Here is an 18,273-nt window from a genome sequence, read left to right on the forward strand (position 1 = left end):
CCGGGGCTGCTCCCGGTGAAGCCAGAGCACGCGGACATGTTGGCCCTCGATGACGAGTCTGCCCTCAAGTGGGCGAGGGAGGACTACGTCCGCGAGCAGGTGCTTCGCCAGTGCCGGGGATACGTGGAGCTCCAGGCCCGACGCCGCGAACGCGAGGAGGGTGGCGGCATCGTCCTCGACAGCGCCGAGGAGGGCGAGGCTGGGCCGTCCAACCCCCCACCGCACGTCGGCGACCCTGGCCAGGGGTGCAACAGGGACGGCGGCGGCGGGGCGCGCGACGACGATGACGGCGGCGGCGACGATGATGTCTACTACGCAACTTTATTCTTGTAGACACGTGTTGTGCCTCCAAGCGCAGAGTTTTGTAGGACAATAGCAATTTTCCATCAAGTGGATGATCTAAGGTTTATATATCCGTGGGAGGCGTAGGATGAAGATGGTCTCTCTCAAACAACCCTGCAATCAAATACAACAAATCTCTTGTGTCCCCAACACACCCAATACAATGGCAAATTGTATAGGTGCACTAGTTCGGCGAAGAGATGGTGATAAAAATGTAATATGGATGGTAGAAATATATTTTTATTATCTGAATAAATAAAGACAGCAAGGTCGCAAATAGTAAACGGGCACAAAACGGTATTGCAATGCTTAAAAATGAGGCCTAGGGTCTGTACTTTCACTAGTGCAATCTCTCAACAGTGCTAATATAATTGGATCATATAACCACCCCTCAAAGTGTGATGAAGAATCACTCCAAAGTTCCTATCTAGTGGAGAACATAAGAAGAAATCGTTTGTAGGGTACGAAACCACCTCGAAGCTATTCTTTCCGATCGATCTATCCAAGAGTTCATACTAAAATAACACCAAATAATTTCAGATTCATGATACTCAATCCAACACAAAGAACCTCAAAGAGTGCCCCAAGATTTCTACCAGAGAAACAAAGACAAGAACGTGCATCAACCCCTATGCGTAGATTACCCCAATATGACCTTGGGAATCCGCGAGTTGAGTGCCAAAACATATATCAAGTGAATCAATACGATACCCCATTGTCACCACGAGTATTCATATGCAAGACATATATCAAGTGCTCTCAAATCCATAAAAGTATTCAATCCGATAAAACAAAATCTCAAAGGGAAAAACTCAATTCATCACAACAAGATGAAGAGGGGGAAACACCATATTATCCGACTATATTAACAAAGCCCGCGATACAACAAGATTGTGACATCTCAAGAACACGAGAGAGAGAGAGGGAGATTAAACACATAGCTACTGGTACAAAACCTTAGCCCCGAGGGTGGACTACTCCCTCCTCATCGTGGTGGCCGCCGGGATGATGAAGATGGCCACCGGTGACGATTTCCCCTCCGGCGGAGTGCCGGAACGGGGTCTAGATTGGTTTTCGGTGGCTATAGAGCCTTGCGGCGGCGGAACTTCTGATCTAGGTTAAACCCGAGGGTTTTTGGAATATTTGTGAATTTATAGGGTAAAGAGGGGGTGTGTGCTACCTCTTGAGCATGCGTTGGTTTTTCCCTTGAAGAGGAAAGGGTGATGCAGCAAAGTAGCGTAAGTATTTCCCTCAGTTTTTGAGAACCAAGGTATCAATCCAGTAGGAGGCCACACGCAAGTCCCTCGTACCTACACAAACAAATAAGAACCTTGCAACCAACGTGATAAAGGGGTTGTCAATCCCTTCACGGCCACTTGCAAAAGTGAGATCTGATAGAGATGATAAGATAATATTTTTGGTATTTTTATGATAACGATTGAAAGTAAAGATTGCAAAGTAAACGGCGACAGAAATAGCTAGCTGACAGAAGATTAATATGATGGAAAATAGACCCGGGGGCCATAGGTTTCACTAGTGGCTTCTCTCAAGATAGCATACGTATTATGGTGGGTGAACAAATTACTATCGAGCAATTGATAGAAAAGTGCATAATTATGAGAATATCTAGGCATGATCATGTATATAGGCATCACGTCCGCAACAAGTAGACCGACTCCTGCCTGCATCTACTACTATTACTCCACACATCGACCGCTATCCAGCATGCATCTAGAGTATTAAGTTCATAAGAACATAGTAACCCATTAGGCAAGATGACATGATGTAGAGGGATAAACTCAAGAAATAGGATATAAACCCCATCCTTTTATCCTCGATGGCAACAATACAATACGTGTCGTTTCCCCTACTGTCACTGGGATCGAGCAACGCAAGATTGAACCCAGAGCTAAGCACTTCTCCCATTGCAAGAAAGATCAATCTAGTAGGCCAAACCAAACTGATAATTCGAAGAGACTTGCAAAGATAACCAATCATACATAAAAGAATTCAGAGAAGATTCAAATATTGTTCATAGATAATCTTGATCATAAACCCACAATTCATCGGATCTCGACAAACACACCGCAAAAAGAGTTACATCGAATAGATCTCCAAGAAGATCGAGGAGAACTTTGTATTGAGATCCAAAGAGAGAGAAGAAGCCATCTAGCTAATAACTATGACCCGAAGGTCTGTGGTAAACTACTCACACATCATCGGAGAGGCTATGGTGTTGATGTAGAAGCCCTCTGTGATCGATGCCCCCTCCGGCAGAGCGCCGGAAAGGGCCCCAAGATGGGATCTCACGGGTACAGAAGGTTGCGGTGGTGGAAATAGGATTTCGTGGTGCTCCTGGATGGTTTCGGGGTACGTAGGTATATATAGGAGGAAGAAGTAGGTCGGTGGAGCTACAAGGGGCCCACGAGGGTGGGGGGTGCGCCCAGGGGGGCAGGCGCGCCTCGCTGCCTCGTGGCCTCCTCGGTTGTTTCTTGACGTCCACTCCAAGTCCTCCGGATCACAATTCTTCCAAAAATAACTCTCCCAAAGTTTTCATTCCGTTTGGACTCCGTTTGATATTCCTTTTCCGCGAAACACTGAAATAGGCAAAAAAACAGCAATTTGCACTGGGCCTTGGGTTAGTAGGTTAGTCCCAATAATAATAATAAAGTGTATAATAAAGCCCATTAAACATCCAAAACAAAATATATAATAGCATGGAACAATCAAAAATTATAGATACGTTGTAGACGTATCAAGCATCCCCAAGCTTAATTCCTGCTCGTCCTCGAGTAGGTAAATGATAAAAACAGATTTTTTGATGTGGAATGCTACCTAGCATATTTCTCAATGTAATTTTCTTTATTGTGACATGAATGTTCAGCTCCGAAAGATTCAAGGCAAAAGTTTAATATTGACATGAAAATAATAATACTTTAAGTATACTAACAAAGCAATCATGTCTTCTCAAAATAACATGGCCAAAGAAAGTTATCCCTACAAAATCATATAGTCTGGCCATGCTCTATCTTCACCACACAAAGTATTTAAATCATGCACAACCCCGATGACAAGCCAAGCAATTGTTTCATACTTTTGATGTTCTCAAACTTTTTCAATCTTCACGCAATACATGAGCGTGAGCCATGGACCTAGCACTATAGGTGGAATAGAATGGTGGTTGTGGAGAAGACAAAAAGGAGAAGATAGTCTCACATCAACTAGGCGTATCAATGGGCTATGGAGATGCCCATCAATAGATATCAATGTGAGTGAGTAGGGATTGCCATGCAACGGATGCACTAGAGCTATAAGTGTATGAAAGCTCAACAAAAGAAACTAAGTGGGTGTGCATCCAACTCGCTTGCTCACGAAGACCTAGGGCATTTTGAGGAAGCCCATCATTGGAATGTACAAGCCAAGTTCTATAATGTAAAGTTCCCACTAGTATATGAAAGTGACAAAATAAGAGACTCTCTATCATGAAGATCATGGTGCTACTTTGAAGCACAAGTGTGGAAAAAGGATAGTAACATTGTCCCTTCTCTCTTTTTCTCTCATTTTTTCTCTCTTTTTTTATTTGGGCCTTCTCTTTTTTTGGCCTCTTCTTTTTTTTCTTTTTTTTCTTTCGTCCGGAGTCTCATCCCGACTTATGGGGGAATCATAGTCTCCATCATCCTTTCCTCACATGGGACAATGCTCTAATAATGATGATCATCACACTTTTATTTACTTCCAACTCAAGAATTACAACTCGATACTTAGAACAAAATATGACTATGTGAATGCCTCCGGCGGTGTACCGGGATATGCAATGAATCAAGAGTGACATGTATGAAAGAATTATAAAGGTGGCCTTGCCACAAATACGATGTCAACTACATGATCATGCAAAGCAATATGACAATAATGAAGCGTGTCATAATAAACGGAACGGTGGTAAGTTGCATGGCAATATATCTCGCAATGGCTATGGAAATGCCATAATAGGTAGGTATGGTGGCTGTTTTGAGGAAGGTATATGGTGGGTATATGATACCGGCGAAAGGTGCACGGTATTAATGATGCTAGTAATGGTGGAAGGGTGAGAGTGCGTATAATCCATGGACTCAACATTAGTCATAAAGAACTCATATACTTATTGCAAAAATCTATTAGTTATCGAAATGAAGTACTACGTGCATGCTCCTAGGGGGATAGATTGGTAGGAAAAGACCATCGCTTGTCCCCGACCGCCACTCATAAGGAAGACAATCAATAAATAAATCATGCTCCGACTTCATCACATAACGGTTCACCATACGTGCATGCTACGAGAATCACAAACTTTAGAACAAGTATTTCTCAAATTCACAACTACTCAACTAGCATGACTCTAATATCACCATCTTCATATCTCAAAACAATTATCAAGTATCAAACTTATCTTAGTATTCAATGCGCTTTATATGAAAGTTTTTATTATATCCATCTTGGATGCCTATCATATTAGGACTAATTTATAACCAAGGCAAATTACCATGCTGTTCTAAAGGACTCTCAAAATAATATAAGTGAAGCATGAGAGATTGATAATTTCTATAAAATATAACCACCACCGTGCTCTAAAAGATATAAGTGAAGCGCTAGAGCAAAATTGTTTAGCTCAAAAGATATAAATGAAGCACATAGAGTATTCTAATAAATTCTGATTAATGTGTGTCTCTCTCAAAAGGTGTGTACAGAAAGGATGATTGTGGTGAACTAACAAGCAAAGACTCAAATCATACAAGACGCTCCAAGCAAAACACATATCATGTGGTGAATAAAAATATAGCTCCAAGTAAAGTTACCGATGGACAAAGACAAAAGAGGGGATGCCTTCCGGGGCATCCCCAAGCTTAGCCTCTTGCCACTCCTTGTTCCATAATCCATCAAATCTTTACCCAAAACTTGAAAACTTCACAACACAAAACTTACCAGAAAATCTCGTGAGCTCCGTTAGCGAAAGAAAACAAAACACCACTTCAAGGTACTGTAATGAACTCATTCTTTATTTATATTGGTGTTAAACCTACTGTATTCCAACTTCTCTATGGTTCATAACCTCCGATACTAGCCATAGATTCATTAAAATAAGCGAACAACACACGAAAAACAGAATCTGTCAAAAACAGAACAGTCTGTAGTAATCTGTATCTAACGCAAACTTAGAACTCCAAAAATTCTAAAATAAATTTCTGGACGTGAGGAATTTATCTATTAATCATCTGCAAAAAGAATCAATTAAATATCACTCTCCAGTAAAAAGTTGTAACTAATCTCGTGAGCGCTAAAGTTTCTGTTTTTTACAGCAAGATCAAAAAGACTTCGCCCAAGTCTTCCCAAAGGTTCTACTTGGCACAAACACTAAATAAAATACAAAAACACATCTAACCAGAAGCTAGATGTATTTTTTATTCCTAAACAGAACCAAAAAGCAATAAACAAAAATAAAATTGGGTTTCCTCCCAACAAGCGCTATCGTTTAACGCCCCTAGCTAGGCATAAAGGCAAGGATAGATCTAGGTATTGCCATCTTTGGCATGCAATCCATAAGTGGCTCTCATGATAGATTCATAACTTAATTTAATTTTGTTTCTAGGAAAGTGTTCCATGCCTTTCCTTAACGGAAATTGGAATCTAGTATTCCCTTCCTTCATATCAATAATTGCACCAATCGTTCTAAGGAAAGGTCTACCAAGAATAATAGGACATGAAGGATTGCAATCTATATCAAGAACAATGAAATCTACGGGCACGTAATTCCTATTTGCAACAATAAGAACATCATTAATTCTTCCCATAGGTTTCTTAATGGTGGAATCCGCAAGGTGCAAGTTTAAAGAACAATAATCAAATTCACGGAAACCCAACAAATCACACAAAGTTTTTGGAATCGTGGAAACACCAGCACCCAAATCACACAAAGCATAGCATTCATGATCTTTAATTTTACTTTTAATAGTAGGTTCCCACTCATCATAAAGTTTTCTAGGGATAGAAACTTCCAATTCAAGCTTTTCTTCATAAGATTGCATTAAAGCATCAACGATATGTTTAGTAAAAGCCTTATTTTGACTGTAAGCATGCGGAGAATTTAGCACGGATTGTAACAAGGAAATAAAATCTATTAAAGAACAATTATCATAATTAAATTCCTTGAAATCCAAAATAGTGGGTTCATTGCTATGTAAAATTTTGACCTCTTCAATCCCACTTTTACCAAATTTTGCATCAAGATCTAAAAACTCCGAATCATTGGGACGCCTTTAAACTAAAGTTGACTCATCTCCAGTCCCATCATTATCAAGATTCATATTGCAAAACAAAGATTTAATAGGAGACGCATCAATCACTTTTAGATCCTCATCCTTATTATCATGAAAACTAGAAGAACACGCTTTTACAAAGCAATCTTTCTTAGCATGCATCCTAGCGGTTCTTTCCTTGTAATCATCAATGGAAATTCTCATAGATTTGAGAGACTCATTAATATCATGCTTAGGTGGAATATATATATGTTTCAAAGAATCAACATCAAGAGAAATTCTATCCACGTTCCTAGCCAACTCATCAATCTTAGGCAATTTTTCTTCAAGCAAAGCATTGAAATTCTTTTGAGAAATCATAAATTCTTTAACACTAGTCTCAAAATCAGAGGGAATCTTATTAAAATTTCTATAAGAGTTGTTGTAGGAATTACCATAATTATTAGAGGAATTACTAGGAAACGGCCTAGGATTAAAGTTTCCTCTATATGCGTTGTTACCAAAATTATTCCTACCAACAAAATTCACATCCATAGATTCATTATTATTCTCAATCAAGGTAGACAAAGGCATATCATTGGGATCAGAAGAAACACTCTTATTAGCAAACAATTTTATAAGTTCATCCATCTTTCCACTCAAAACATTAATCTCTTCAATTGCATGCACTTTTTTACTAGTAGATCTTTCAGTGTGCCATTGAGAATAATTGACCATAATATTATCTAGGAGTTTAGTAGCTTCTCCTAGAGTGATTTCCATAATAGTGCCTCCCGCGGCCGAATCTAAAAGATTTCTAGAAGCAAAATTCAATCTGGCATAAAAAAATTGTATAATCATCCATAAATTCAAACCATGTGTAGGGCAATTACGTATCATTAATTTCATCCTCTCCCACGATTGTGCAACACGTTCATGATCAAGTTGCTTAAAATTCATAATATCGTTTCTAAGAGAGATGATCTTAGCGGGAGGAAAATACTTAGAGATAAAAGCATCTTTGCACTTATTCCAAGAATCAATACTATTTTTAGGCAAAGACGAAAACCAAGTTTTAGCATGATCTCTAAGCGAAAAAGGAAATAGCTTTAATTTAACAATATCATTGTCCACATCTTTCTTCTTTTGCATATCACACAAATCAACAAAGCTATTTAGATAGGTAGCGGCATCTTCACTAGGAAGGCCGGCGAATTGATCTTTCATGACAAGATTCAGCAAAGCAGCATTAATTTTACAAGATTCAGCATCGGTAAGAGGAGCAATCGGAGTGCTAAGAAAAACATTGTTGTTGGTATTAGCAAAGTCAGACAATTTAGTATTGTCTTGAGCCATCGTAACAAGCAAGCAATCCAACACATAAGCAAACAAGAAGCAAGCGAAAAAGAGGCGAACGGAAAAAAGAGGGCGATAAAACGGCAAGGGTGAAGTGGGGGAGAGGAAAACGAGAGGCAAATGGCAAAAAAATTAATGCGAGGGATAAGAGTTTGTGATGGGTACTTGGTATGTCTTGACTTGTGCGTAGACTCCCCAGCAATGGCGCCAGAAATCGCACGTTGGCGGGAGTCAAATCTTGACTTGACTTGGTGCACACCTCCCCGGCAACAGCGCCTGAAATCCTTCTTGCTACCTCTTGAGCATGTGTTGGCTTTTCCCTTGAAGAGGAAAGGGTGATGCAGCAAAGTAGCGTAAGTATTTCCCTCAGTTTTTGAGAACCAAGGTATCAATCCAGTAGGAGGCCACACGCAAGTCCCTCGTACCTACACAAACAAATAAGAACCTTGCAACCAACGCGATAAAGGGGTTGTCAATCCCTTCACAGCCACTTGCAAAAGTGAGATCTGATAGAGATTGAAAGTAAAGATTGCAAAGTAAACGGCGACAGAAGTAGCTAGTTGACGGAAGATTAATATGATGGAAAATAGACCCCGGGGCCATAGGTTTCACTAGTGGCTTCTCTCAAGATAGCATAAGTATTATGGTGGGTGAAAAAATTACTGTCGAGCAATTGATAGAAAAGTGCATAATTATGAGAATATCTAGGCATGATCATGTATATAGGCATCACGTCCGCAACAAGTAGACCGACTCCTGCCTGCATCTACTACTATTACTCCACACATCGACCGCTATCCAGTATGCATCTAGAGTATCAAGTTCATAAGAACAGAGTAACGCATTAGGCAAGATGACATGATGTAGAGGGATAAAGTCAAGCAATATGATATAAACCCCATCTTTTTATCCTCGATGGCAACAATACTATACATGTCGTTTCCCCTACTGTCACTGGGATCGAGCAACGCAAGATTGAACCCAAAGCTAAGCACTTCTCCCATTGCAAGAAAGATCAATCTAGTAGGCCAAACCAAACTGATAATTCGAAGAGACTTGCAAAGATAACCAATCATACATAAAAGAATTCAGAGAAGATTCAAATATTGTTCATAGATAATCTTGATCATAAACCCACAATTCATCGGATCTCGACAAACACACCACAAAAAGAGTTACATCGAATAGATCTCCAAGAAGATCGAGGAGAACTTTGTATTGAGATCCAAAGAGAGAGAAGAGGCCATCTAGCTAATAACTATGGACCCGAAGGTCTGTGGTAAACTACTCACACATCATCGGAGAGGCTATGGTGTTGATGTGGAAGCCCTCCGTGATCGATGCCCCCTCCAGCAGAGCACCGGAAAAGGCCCCAAGATGGGATCTCACGGGTACAGAAGGTTGCGGCGGTGGAAATAGGGCTTCATGGTACTCCTGGATGGTTTCGGGGTACGTAGGTATATATAGGAGGAAGAAGTAGGTCGTTGGAGCTACGAGGGGCCCACGAGGGTGGGGGCGCGCCCAGGAGGGCAGGCGCGCCTCTTTGCCTCGTGGCCTCCTCGGTTGTTTCTTGACGTCCACTCCAAGTCCTCCGGATCACGTTTGTTCCAAAAAGAACTCTCCCGAAGGTTTCATTCCGTTTGGACTCCGTTTGATATTCCTTTTCTGCGAAACACTGAAATAGGCAAAAAACAGCAATTTGCACTGGGCCTTGGGTTAGTAGGTTAGTCCCAATAATAATAATAAAGTTTATAATAAAGCCCATTAAACATCCAAAACAGAATATATAATAGCATGGAACAATCAAAAATTATAGATACGTTGGAGACGTATCAGTGTGGGAGGCCACTGAGGTGGGCACAACCCACCTGGGCACGCCTGGTGGGTTGTGCCCCCCTCGGGGCACCCCCCAGGTGCTGCTCTCGCCCATCCTGGGTGTTCTGGTCCATAATAAATCTCCAAAGAGTTTTGCGGTGTTTGGACTCCGTTTGATATTGATTTCATGCGATGTAAAAAAACAAGCAAAAAACAACAACTGGCACTGGGTCAATAGGTTAGTCCCAAAAATGATATAAAGTTGCTATAAAATGATTGTAAAACATCCAGGAATGGTAATATATCAGCATGAATACTTCATAAATTATAGATACGTTGGAGACGTATCAGCATCCCCAAGCTTAATTCATACTCGTCCTCGAGTAGGTAAATGATAAAAGAAATAATTTATGAAGTGTGAATGCTAGCAAAGTGCACAAGTTTGATCAATGAAAATTTCAATCACTTTTCCTAGCATCATGACAGCAATTCTTTCTCATAAAATTTCTCATGTTGAAGTAGCAACCAATTCACATGTTAAGGTTCAAACAATGAATTCTCTTGAAACTCAACAACCTATGTTCTCAGTCACCAAGCAATTCTAATTCAACTTATTCAACAGAGTCTAAGTAAGAGCTCCACATACTCAACCATCACATTGTCTTCTATGATTGCTAACACTCACCGCATACACATGAGCAAAACATTTCAACCGGACACATAGAAAGATAGGGGCTTATTGTTTTGCCTCCCAACATATTCACCTCAAGGGTGATGTCAACAATAATAATTCATGCTACCCATATCCAACTGGATATATGTGCCTAGATCTTTCCTCGCTGCATGATGCTTGCCAAAAGAGAAAAATAAAAAGGAATAGAGAGAAGAACTTTGACTCTTTGCATAAAAGTAAATACATAAAAGTAAAAGATAGGCCCTTCGCAGAGGGAAGCAGAGGTTGCCATGCGCTTATTTGTTTGTATGATCAACCCCTTAGTGCAAAAAAACGTCATGTCGTATTGCCCCTTGTGATGGCAACCTTTATTATGCAGTCTGCCGCTTTTATTCTTCACCATCACAAGTTGTACAACGCTCAATTTTCTCTTACACTAAATGATCTCACACTTTTAGAAGCAATTTTTGTTGCCTTATTGCACCGATGACAACTTACTTGAAGGATCTTGCTCAATCCTTAGGTAGGTATGGTGGACTCTTGAAGATAAGATTTGGGTTTAAGGGTTTTTGGATGCACAAGTAGTATCTCTACTTGGTGCGGATTTTTTGGCTAGCAAGGATGGGAGGCAAGCACCACATGTCGAAGGATCTATGACAATATAACTTCTATGTGAATATGAACAAACATAAACCATTACGTTGTCTTCCTTGTCCAACGTCAACAATTTTGGCATATAATATTTTGATGGGGGCTCACAATCACAAAAGATTCCCATGATAGTGTATTTGCATGTGAAAGTTCTCTTCCTTATACTAATTATTCGTGAATTGCTTGTATGACCAATATTGTGATTGTCAAGCCTCAAAAGATTCACTTTCTAAACCCAATGTTAAGCTACCACTAGGCATGATATAATTTCAACTTCCTGATATTCAATTCATTCAACGATTTACTCATAGGATATAAGTGAAGCTCAAGAGTAAATGACAAGCTACTCCAAAAAGATATAAGTGAAGATCATGAGCATAATATTTCTTCTCTCAAATTAAAGTGAATCAAGAGAGAATTTCTTCAAAAATACTAAATCACACCATGCTCAAAAAGATATAAGTGAAGCACTAGAGCAATTCCATAGAAAAGAGCTTCGTTGCCGGGATGTGAATGCCGCTTACTTAGCCTCCCTGGCAACTATTTGAGGACTTTATTTTATTTAAAAAAATTCAGTTCTAAGTATTTTATTAAAACAGCAAGAAAAATTAAAATAAAATGACATTCTAAGAATAGCACAACTCATGTGAAGAAGCAAAAACTTAGGCTCAACTGATACTAACCGATAATTGTTGATGAAGAAAGGTGGGATGCTACCAGGGCATCCCCAAGCTTAGATGCTTGAGACTTCTTGAAATATTATCTTGGGATGCCTTGGGCATCCCCAAGCTTGAGCTTTTGTGTCTCCTTAATTCTTCTCATATCACGGTTTTCCTAAATCTCAAAAGCTTCATCCACACAAAACTCAACAAGAACTTGTGACATAAGTTACTATAAACCAATGCAAAAACCTTATCATTCTCTACTGTAGCAAATCACTAAAATTATTATTCAACATTGCATACTAAATTCCTCGACATGTTTAATACTCCTATCCTCAAATAGAATCATTAAACAAGCAAACATATGCAAACAATGCAAAAATAACAGCAATCTGCCAAAACAGTACAGTCTGTAAAGAATGCAAGAGTATCAATACTTCCCTAACTCCAAAAGTTATGAAAAATTACCACACTGTAGAAACTTTATCAGAGCTTATTTTTCAAAAAGTTTCACCATTTTATCACATCTTGACTTTTCTAGAGAATTTTTGCAACAGCAATAAACTTTCTGTTTTGAAACAGCAACTCAGAAACTTGCAAGATAAGCATGGTAAAGGCTATCCTTGACATTTTTATTGAAAAGAAACATGCAAAACATTATTCTAAATAACAGAAAGAAAATCCTAACAAAAGAAAATGATGCTCCAAGCAAAACTCATATTATGTGACGAATGAAAACATAGCTCCAAGTGAGGTTACCGATAATATTGGAGACGAAAGAGGGGATGCCTTCCGGGGCATCCCCAAGCTTAGTTATTTGGATCTTCCTTGAATATTATCTTGGGGTGCCTTGGGCATCGCCAAGCTTAGGGATTGTCACTCCTTATTCTCCTCATATCGACATCTCACCCAAAACTTGAAAACTTCAATCACACAAAACTTAATAGAACTTTGTGAGATAGGTTAGTATGATAAAGAGCAAACCATTTCACTTTTCGTACTATCAAAGACAAGATTCATAATTGTTCTCACACAATTCCTACTGTAGAATATAATTTCCACAATTTATATTGAGCAATATAAGCCATAGAAATTAGAAAACAAGCAAACTATGCATAGAAAACAGAATCTGTCAAAAACAGAACAGTCTGTGGTAATCTGTACTCCAACCATACTTACGCTACTCCAAAAATCCTGAAAAAATAGGAAAACCTGGTAAATTTGTCTATTAATCTTCTGCAAAAAGAATCAGCATTTTATCACGCTTATGTTAAAAATGATAATTGTTTTCCTGAGCACAGAAGTTTCTGTTTTTCAGCAAGATCAAATCAACTATCACCGTAAGCCATCCCAAAGGTCTTACTTGGCACTTTATTGAAACAAAAGCAATAAAACATGATTACTACAGTAGACTAATGATGTGAACACACAAAAACAGTAGGGGTAAATGTTGGGTTGTCTCCCAACAAGCGCTTTTCTTTAATGCCTTTTAGCTAGGCATGATGATTTCAATGATGCTCGCATAAAAGATAAGAATTGAAACATAAAGAGAGCATCATGAAGCACATGGCAAGCACATTTAAGTATAACCCACTTCTAATGCATAGGGATTTTGTGATTAAACAATTTATGGGAACAAGAATCAACTAGCATAGGAAGGCAAAACAAGCACAACTTCAAGATTTTCAACACATAGAGAGGAAACTTGATATTATTGCAATTCCAACAAGCATAAGTTCCTCCCCCATAGTAATTTTCAGTTGCATCATGAAGAAATTCAACAATATAACCATCACATAAAGCATTCTTTTCATGACACAAAAGCATAGAAAACTTATTTCTCTCCACATAAGCAAATTTCTTCTCATCAATAGTAGTGGGAGCAAACTCAACCAAATAACTATCATGAGAGTCAAAATTAAAATCATGATGACAAGTTTCATGGTTATAATTATTCTCTATAACATATATGTCATGACCATAATCATCACAGATAGCAACTTTGTTGTCACAATCAATTGAAACCTCTTCCAAAATAGTAGATTCATCACTAAATAAAGTCATGACCTCTCCAAATCCACTTTCATCAATATAATCATCATAAATAGGAGCCATGCCATCATTATAACAAATTTGCACATCAAATCTTGGGGGACTAAAAATATCATCTTCATCAAACATAGCATCCCCAAGCTTATGGCTTTGCATATCATTAGCATCATAGATATTCAAAGAATTCATACTAACAACATTGCAATCATGCTCATCATTTATACCAAACATTCTATTGAATTCTTCGTCTATCAATTGAGCACAGTTTCCTTTCCATCATTTTCACGAAAGACATTATAAAGATGAATAATATGATGCAACCTGTAGTTTTCTTTTACGAACCAACCTCGTCGGGATCCGGCTCGCTCTCCTTCGGCTCGCCGGCGCTACGCCCCGTCAAGCCAGAGCCAGAGGAGATGCCGCTTCGGTGCCGCACCCGCAGCGACACCCTCGTCATCAACAAGGGCGGCCGCCCCTCCCTGCGCTCCCTCAGCCTGGTCCGGCCGAAGCCTGAGCCGGGGCTGCTCCCGGTGAAGCCAGAGCACGAGGACATGGTGGCCCCCGACGATGAGTCCACCCTCAAGTGGGCAAGGGAGGACTACGTCCGCGAGCAGGTGCTCCGCCAGCGCCGGGCCTATGCGGAGCTCCAGGCCCGTCGCCGCAGATGCGAAGAGGGTGGCGTCATCGTCCTCAACAACGATGAGGAGGGCGAGGCCGGGCCGTCCAACCCCCCACCGCGCGTCGGCGACCCTGGCCAGGGGTGCAGCAGGGACGGCGGCGGCTCCGGCGGGGCGTGCGACGACGACAACGACGGCGATGATGTCTACTACGCAACTTTATTCTTGTAGACATGTGTTGGGCCTCCAAGCGCAGAGTTTTGTAGGACAATAGCAATTTCCCCTCAAGTGGATGAACTAAGGTTTATCAATCCGTGGGAGGCGTAGGATGAAGATGGTCTCTCTCAAACAACCCTGCAATCAAATACAAGAAATCTCTTGTGTCCCCAACACACCCAATACAATAGCAAATTGTATAGGTGCACTAGTTCGGCGAAGAGATGGTGATAAAAGTGTAATATGGATGGTAGAAATATATTTTTATAATATGAATAAATAAAAACAGCAAGGTAGCAAATAGTAAACGGGCACAAAAACGGTATTGCAATGCTTAAAATTGAGGCCTAGGGTCCGTACTTTCACTAGTGCAATCTCTCAACAATGCTAATATAATTGGATCATATAACCACCCCTCAAAGTGCGATGAAGAATTACTCCAAAGTTCCTATCTAACGGAGAACATAAGAAGAAATCATTTGTAGGGTACGAAACCACCTCGAAGCTATTCTTTCCGATCGAGCTATCCAAGAGTTCGTACTAAAATCACACCAAATAATTTCAGATTCATAATACTCAATCCAACACAAAGAACCTCAAAGAGTGCCCCAAGATTTCTACCGGAGAAACAAAGACAAGAACGTGTATCAACCCCTATGCGTAGATTACCCCAATGTCACCTCAGGAATCCGCGAGTTGAGTGCCAAAACATATATCAAGTGAATCAATACGATACCCCATTGTCACCACGAGTTTCATATGCAAGACATATATCAAGTGCTCTCAAATCCATAAAAGTATTCAATCCGATAAAACAAAATCTCAAAGGGAAAAACTCAATTCATCACAACAAGATAAAGAGGGGAAAACACCATATGACCCGACTATATTAACAAAGCCCGTGATACATCAAGATCGTGACATCTCAAGAACACGAGAGAGAGAGAGAGAGATAGAGAGATTAAACACATAGCTACTGGTACAAACCCTCAGCCCCAAGGGTGGACTACTCCCTCCTCATCGTGGTGGCCGCCGTGATGATGAAGATGGCCACCGGTGATGATTTCCCCCTCCGGCGGAGTGCCGGAACGGGGTCTAGTTTGTTTTCAATGGCTACAGAGCCTTGTGGCGGCAAAACTTTTGATCTAGGTTAACCCCGAGGGTTTTCGGAATATTTGTGAATTTATAGGGTAAAGAGGGGTGCGGGAGGCCACCGAGGTGGGCACAACCCACCTGGGCGCGCCTGGGCCCCCTGGCGCGCCCTGGTGGGTTGTGCCCCCCCCCCTTGGGGCACCCCCAGGTGCTGCTCTGGCCCATCCTGGGTGTTCTGATCCATAAAAAATCTCCAAAAAGTTTCGTGGTGTTTGGACTCCGTTTGATATTGATTTCCTACGATGTACTCCCTCCGTCCCATAATATAAGAACATTTTTTAAACTGGTGTAGTGTCAAAAACGCTCTTATATTATGGGATGGAGGGGGTAAAAAAACAAGCAAAAAACAACAACTAGCACTGGGTGCTAGGTCAATTGGTTAGTCCTAAACAATGATATAAAGTTGATATAAAATGATTGTAAAACATCCATGAATGGTAATATATCAGCATGAATACTTCATAAATTATAGATACGTTGCAGATGTATCAGGCGACTACACCCGTTTCTATAGGCTCCTCGGCATGTAGATGGCGGACGGCGGCCGCGGCATAGCCGGGCTAGGTAGTACAAATTTCTATGAAATATCGCCGAGTTTGTGCCAGATCGCCGAGTTTGTACAATTTTCTATGAAATATCGCTGAGTTCGGGCGATTTTGGCGGCGACCTTGGGGCCTCGACTGGGAACGCAATCGCCCCCACGCTCCAAGCAAACGCCGGTTTGGCCCCAGGCGGCTCCTTTTGGGCGTCCTGGGGGGCCGAACGGCTGGAGATGCTCTTAGTTCAAAGTTACGACACTTATTTTGGATCGGAGGGAGTACCAACCTTTGAGGGAATAAGCATAAAGGTATTATGCCAATATAAAACTTGTTAGTTAGGACATGGTTTATTTCATCTAAGCCACAAAAAATAACGAGACAATTGCATTCTTGCCCCTAGTTGCAGCCTACCCATGTGGTTTGCCCTTACTTTTCGACCTTGCTCAGTTTTGCCCTTAGATTTTTTCCAGGGGTCACTTGAATGTCCTTCCATCATGGTGTCGTTTGGTTAGCGTCGTTTGACCGTGACATGGCACCATTTTGGACATTTTTTCCCCTAGTGACTGACAAAAGGGTTGTGTCACTTACATGTAGAACCCACCATAAAAGAATAAAAGAATAAACATACCTCACTTCTCGCTCCCTTACATGCAGGACCCACTAGGAAAAACATAAAATAAATAAAATCCAAATAATCTCTCTCTCTTCTCCATCTCCTACGTCCCAAAGACATGGGAGATGCCTGGCTGCACGGTTGCCGAGAACCAACGTGCGAGGAGGAAGGAAAGCGGCCGGGGCGGGCTTGAAGGGCCACTCCGCGCCCATGGTTTCTGCCTTGGCTGCCCGTGTCGCCACGAACCCATGCGACGCCCTTGCCAATCTCCTCCAACTCCGGCGGCCAACCTACGTGTACGCGGCCACCTGCCTCCTCGATCCTCGAGACAATGTCAGCAGGTCCGCGGTGTTGCGCCTCGTCCCCAATCGAGGTAGTCGGCCGGGGATGGCCCCGCCATGATGCCACACATCACCCCTCTTGAGCAAAGATATCCAGCCGCCATGGTTGATTCGTCATCAATGTCGCACCCCAGCCTCCTCGTCACCTTTGTTGACTCTATAGGGACTCCCAAAGATGCATGCTACCTCCTCATCACGTCCCTCGACCCCGAGTACCCATCTAGCGCGAGCGTTCTCTGACCATCACCTCCACCGGCAATGGCGACGCCTCCCGAGTTCCTTTGCAACTTCAGGACACCCCCGTGCGCTCGTGGTGATCTGCACCTCCCATCTCTCCTTTCCGTACCCGGAAGCTCCCCGTCACCTCATGCCGTCGTTGATGACCCACAAGTATAGGGGATCTATCGTAGTCCTTTTGATAAGTAAGAGTGTCAAACCCAACGAGGAGCAGAAGGAAATGACAAGTGGTTTTCAGCAAGGTATTCTCTGCAAGCACTGAAATTATCGGTAATGGATAGTTTTGTGATAAGGTAAATCGTAACGGGTGACAAGTAAATAAAGTAACTAAGGTGCAGTAAGGTGGCCCAATCCTTTTTGTAGAAAAGGACAAGCCTGGACAAACTCTTATATAAAGCAAAGCGCTCCCGAGGACACATGGGAATTGCTATCAAGTTAGTTTTCATCATACTCATATGATTCACGTTCATTACTTTGATGATTTGATATGTGGGTGGACCGGTGCTTGGGTGCTGCCCTTCCTTGGACAAGCCTCCCACTTATGATTAACCCCTCTCGCAAGCATCCGCAACTATAAAAGAAGTATTAAGGTAAACCTAACCATAGCATGAAACATATGGATCCAAATCAGCCCCTTATGAAGCAACGCATAAACTAGGGTTTAAGCTTCTATCACTCTAGCAACCCATCGTCTACTTATTAATTCCCAATGCCTTCCCCTATGCCCAAATAATGGTG

This window comes from Aegilops tauschii, chromosome 1, assembly GCF_002575655.3.
Source record: "Aegilops tauschii subsp. strangulata cultivar AL8/78 chromosome 1, Aet v6.0, whole genome shotgun sequence".
Taxonomy (NCBI): domain Eukaryota; kingdom Viridiplantae; phylum Streptophyta; class Magnoliopsida; order Poales; family Poaceae; genus Aegilops; species Aegilops tauschii.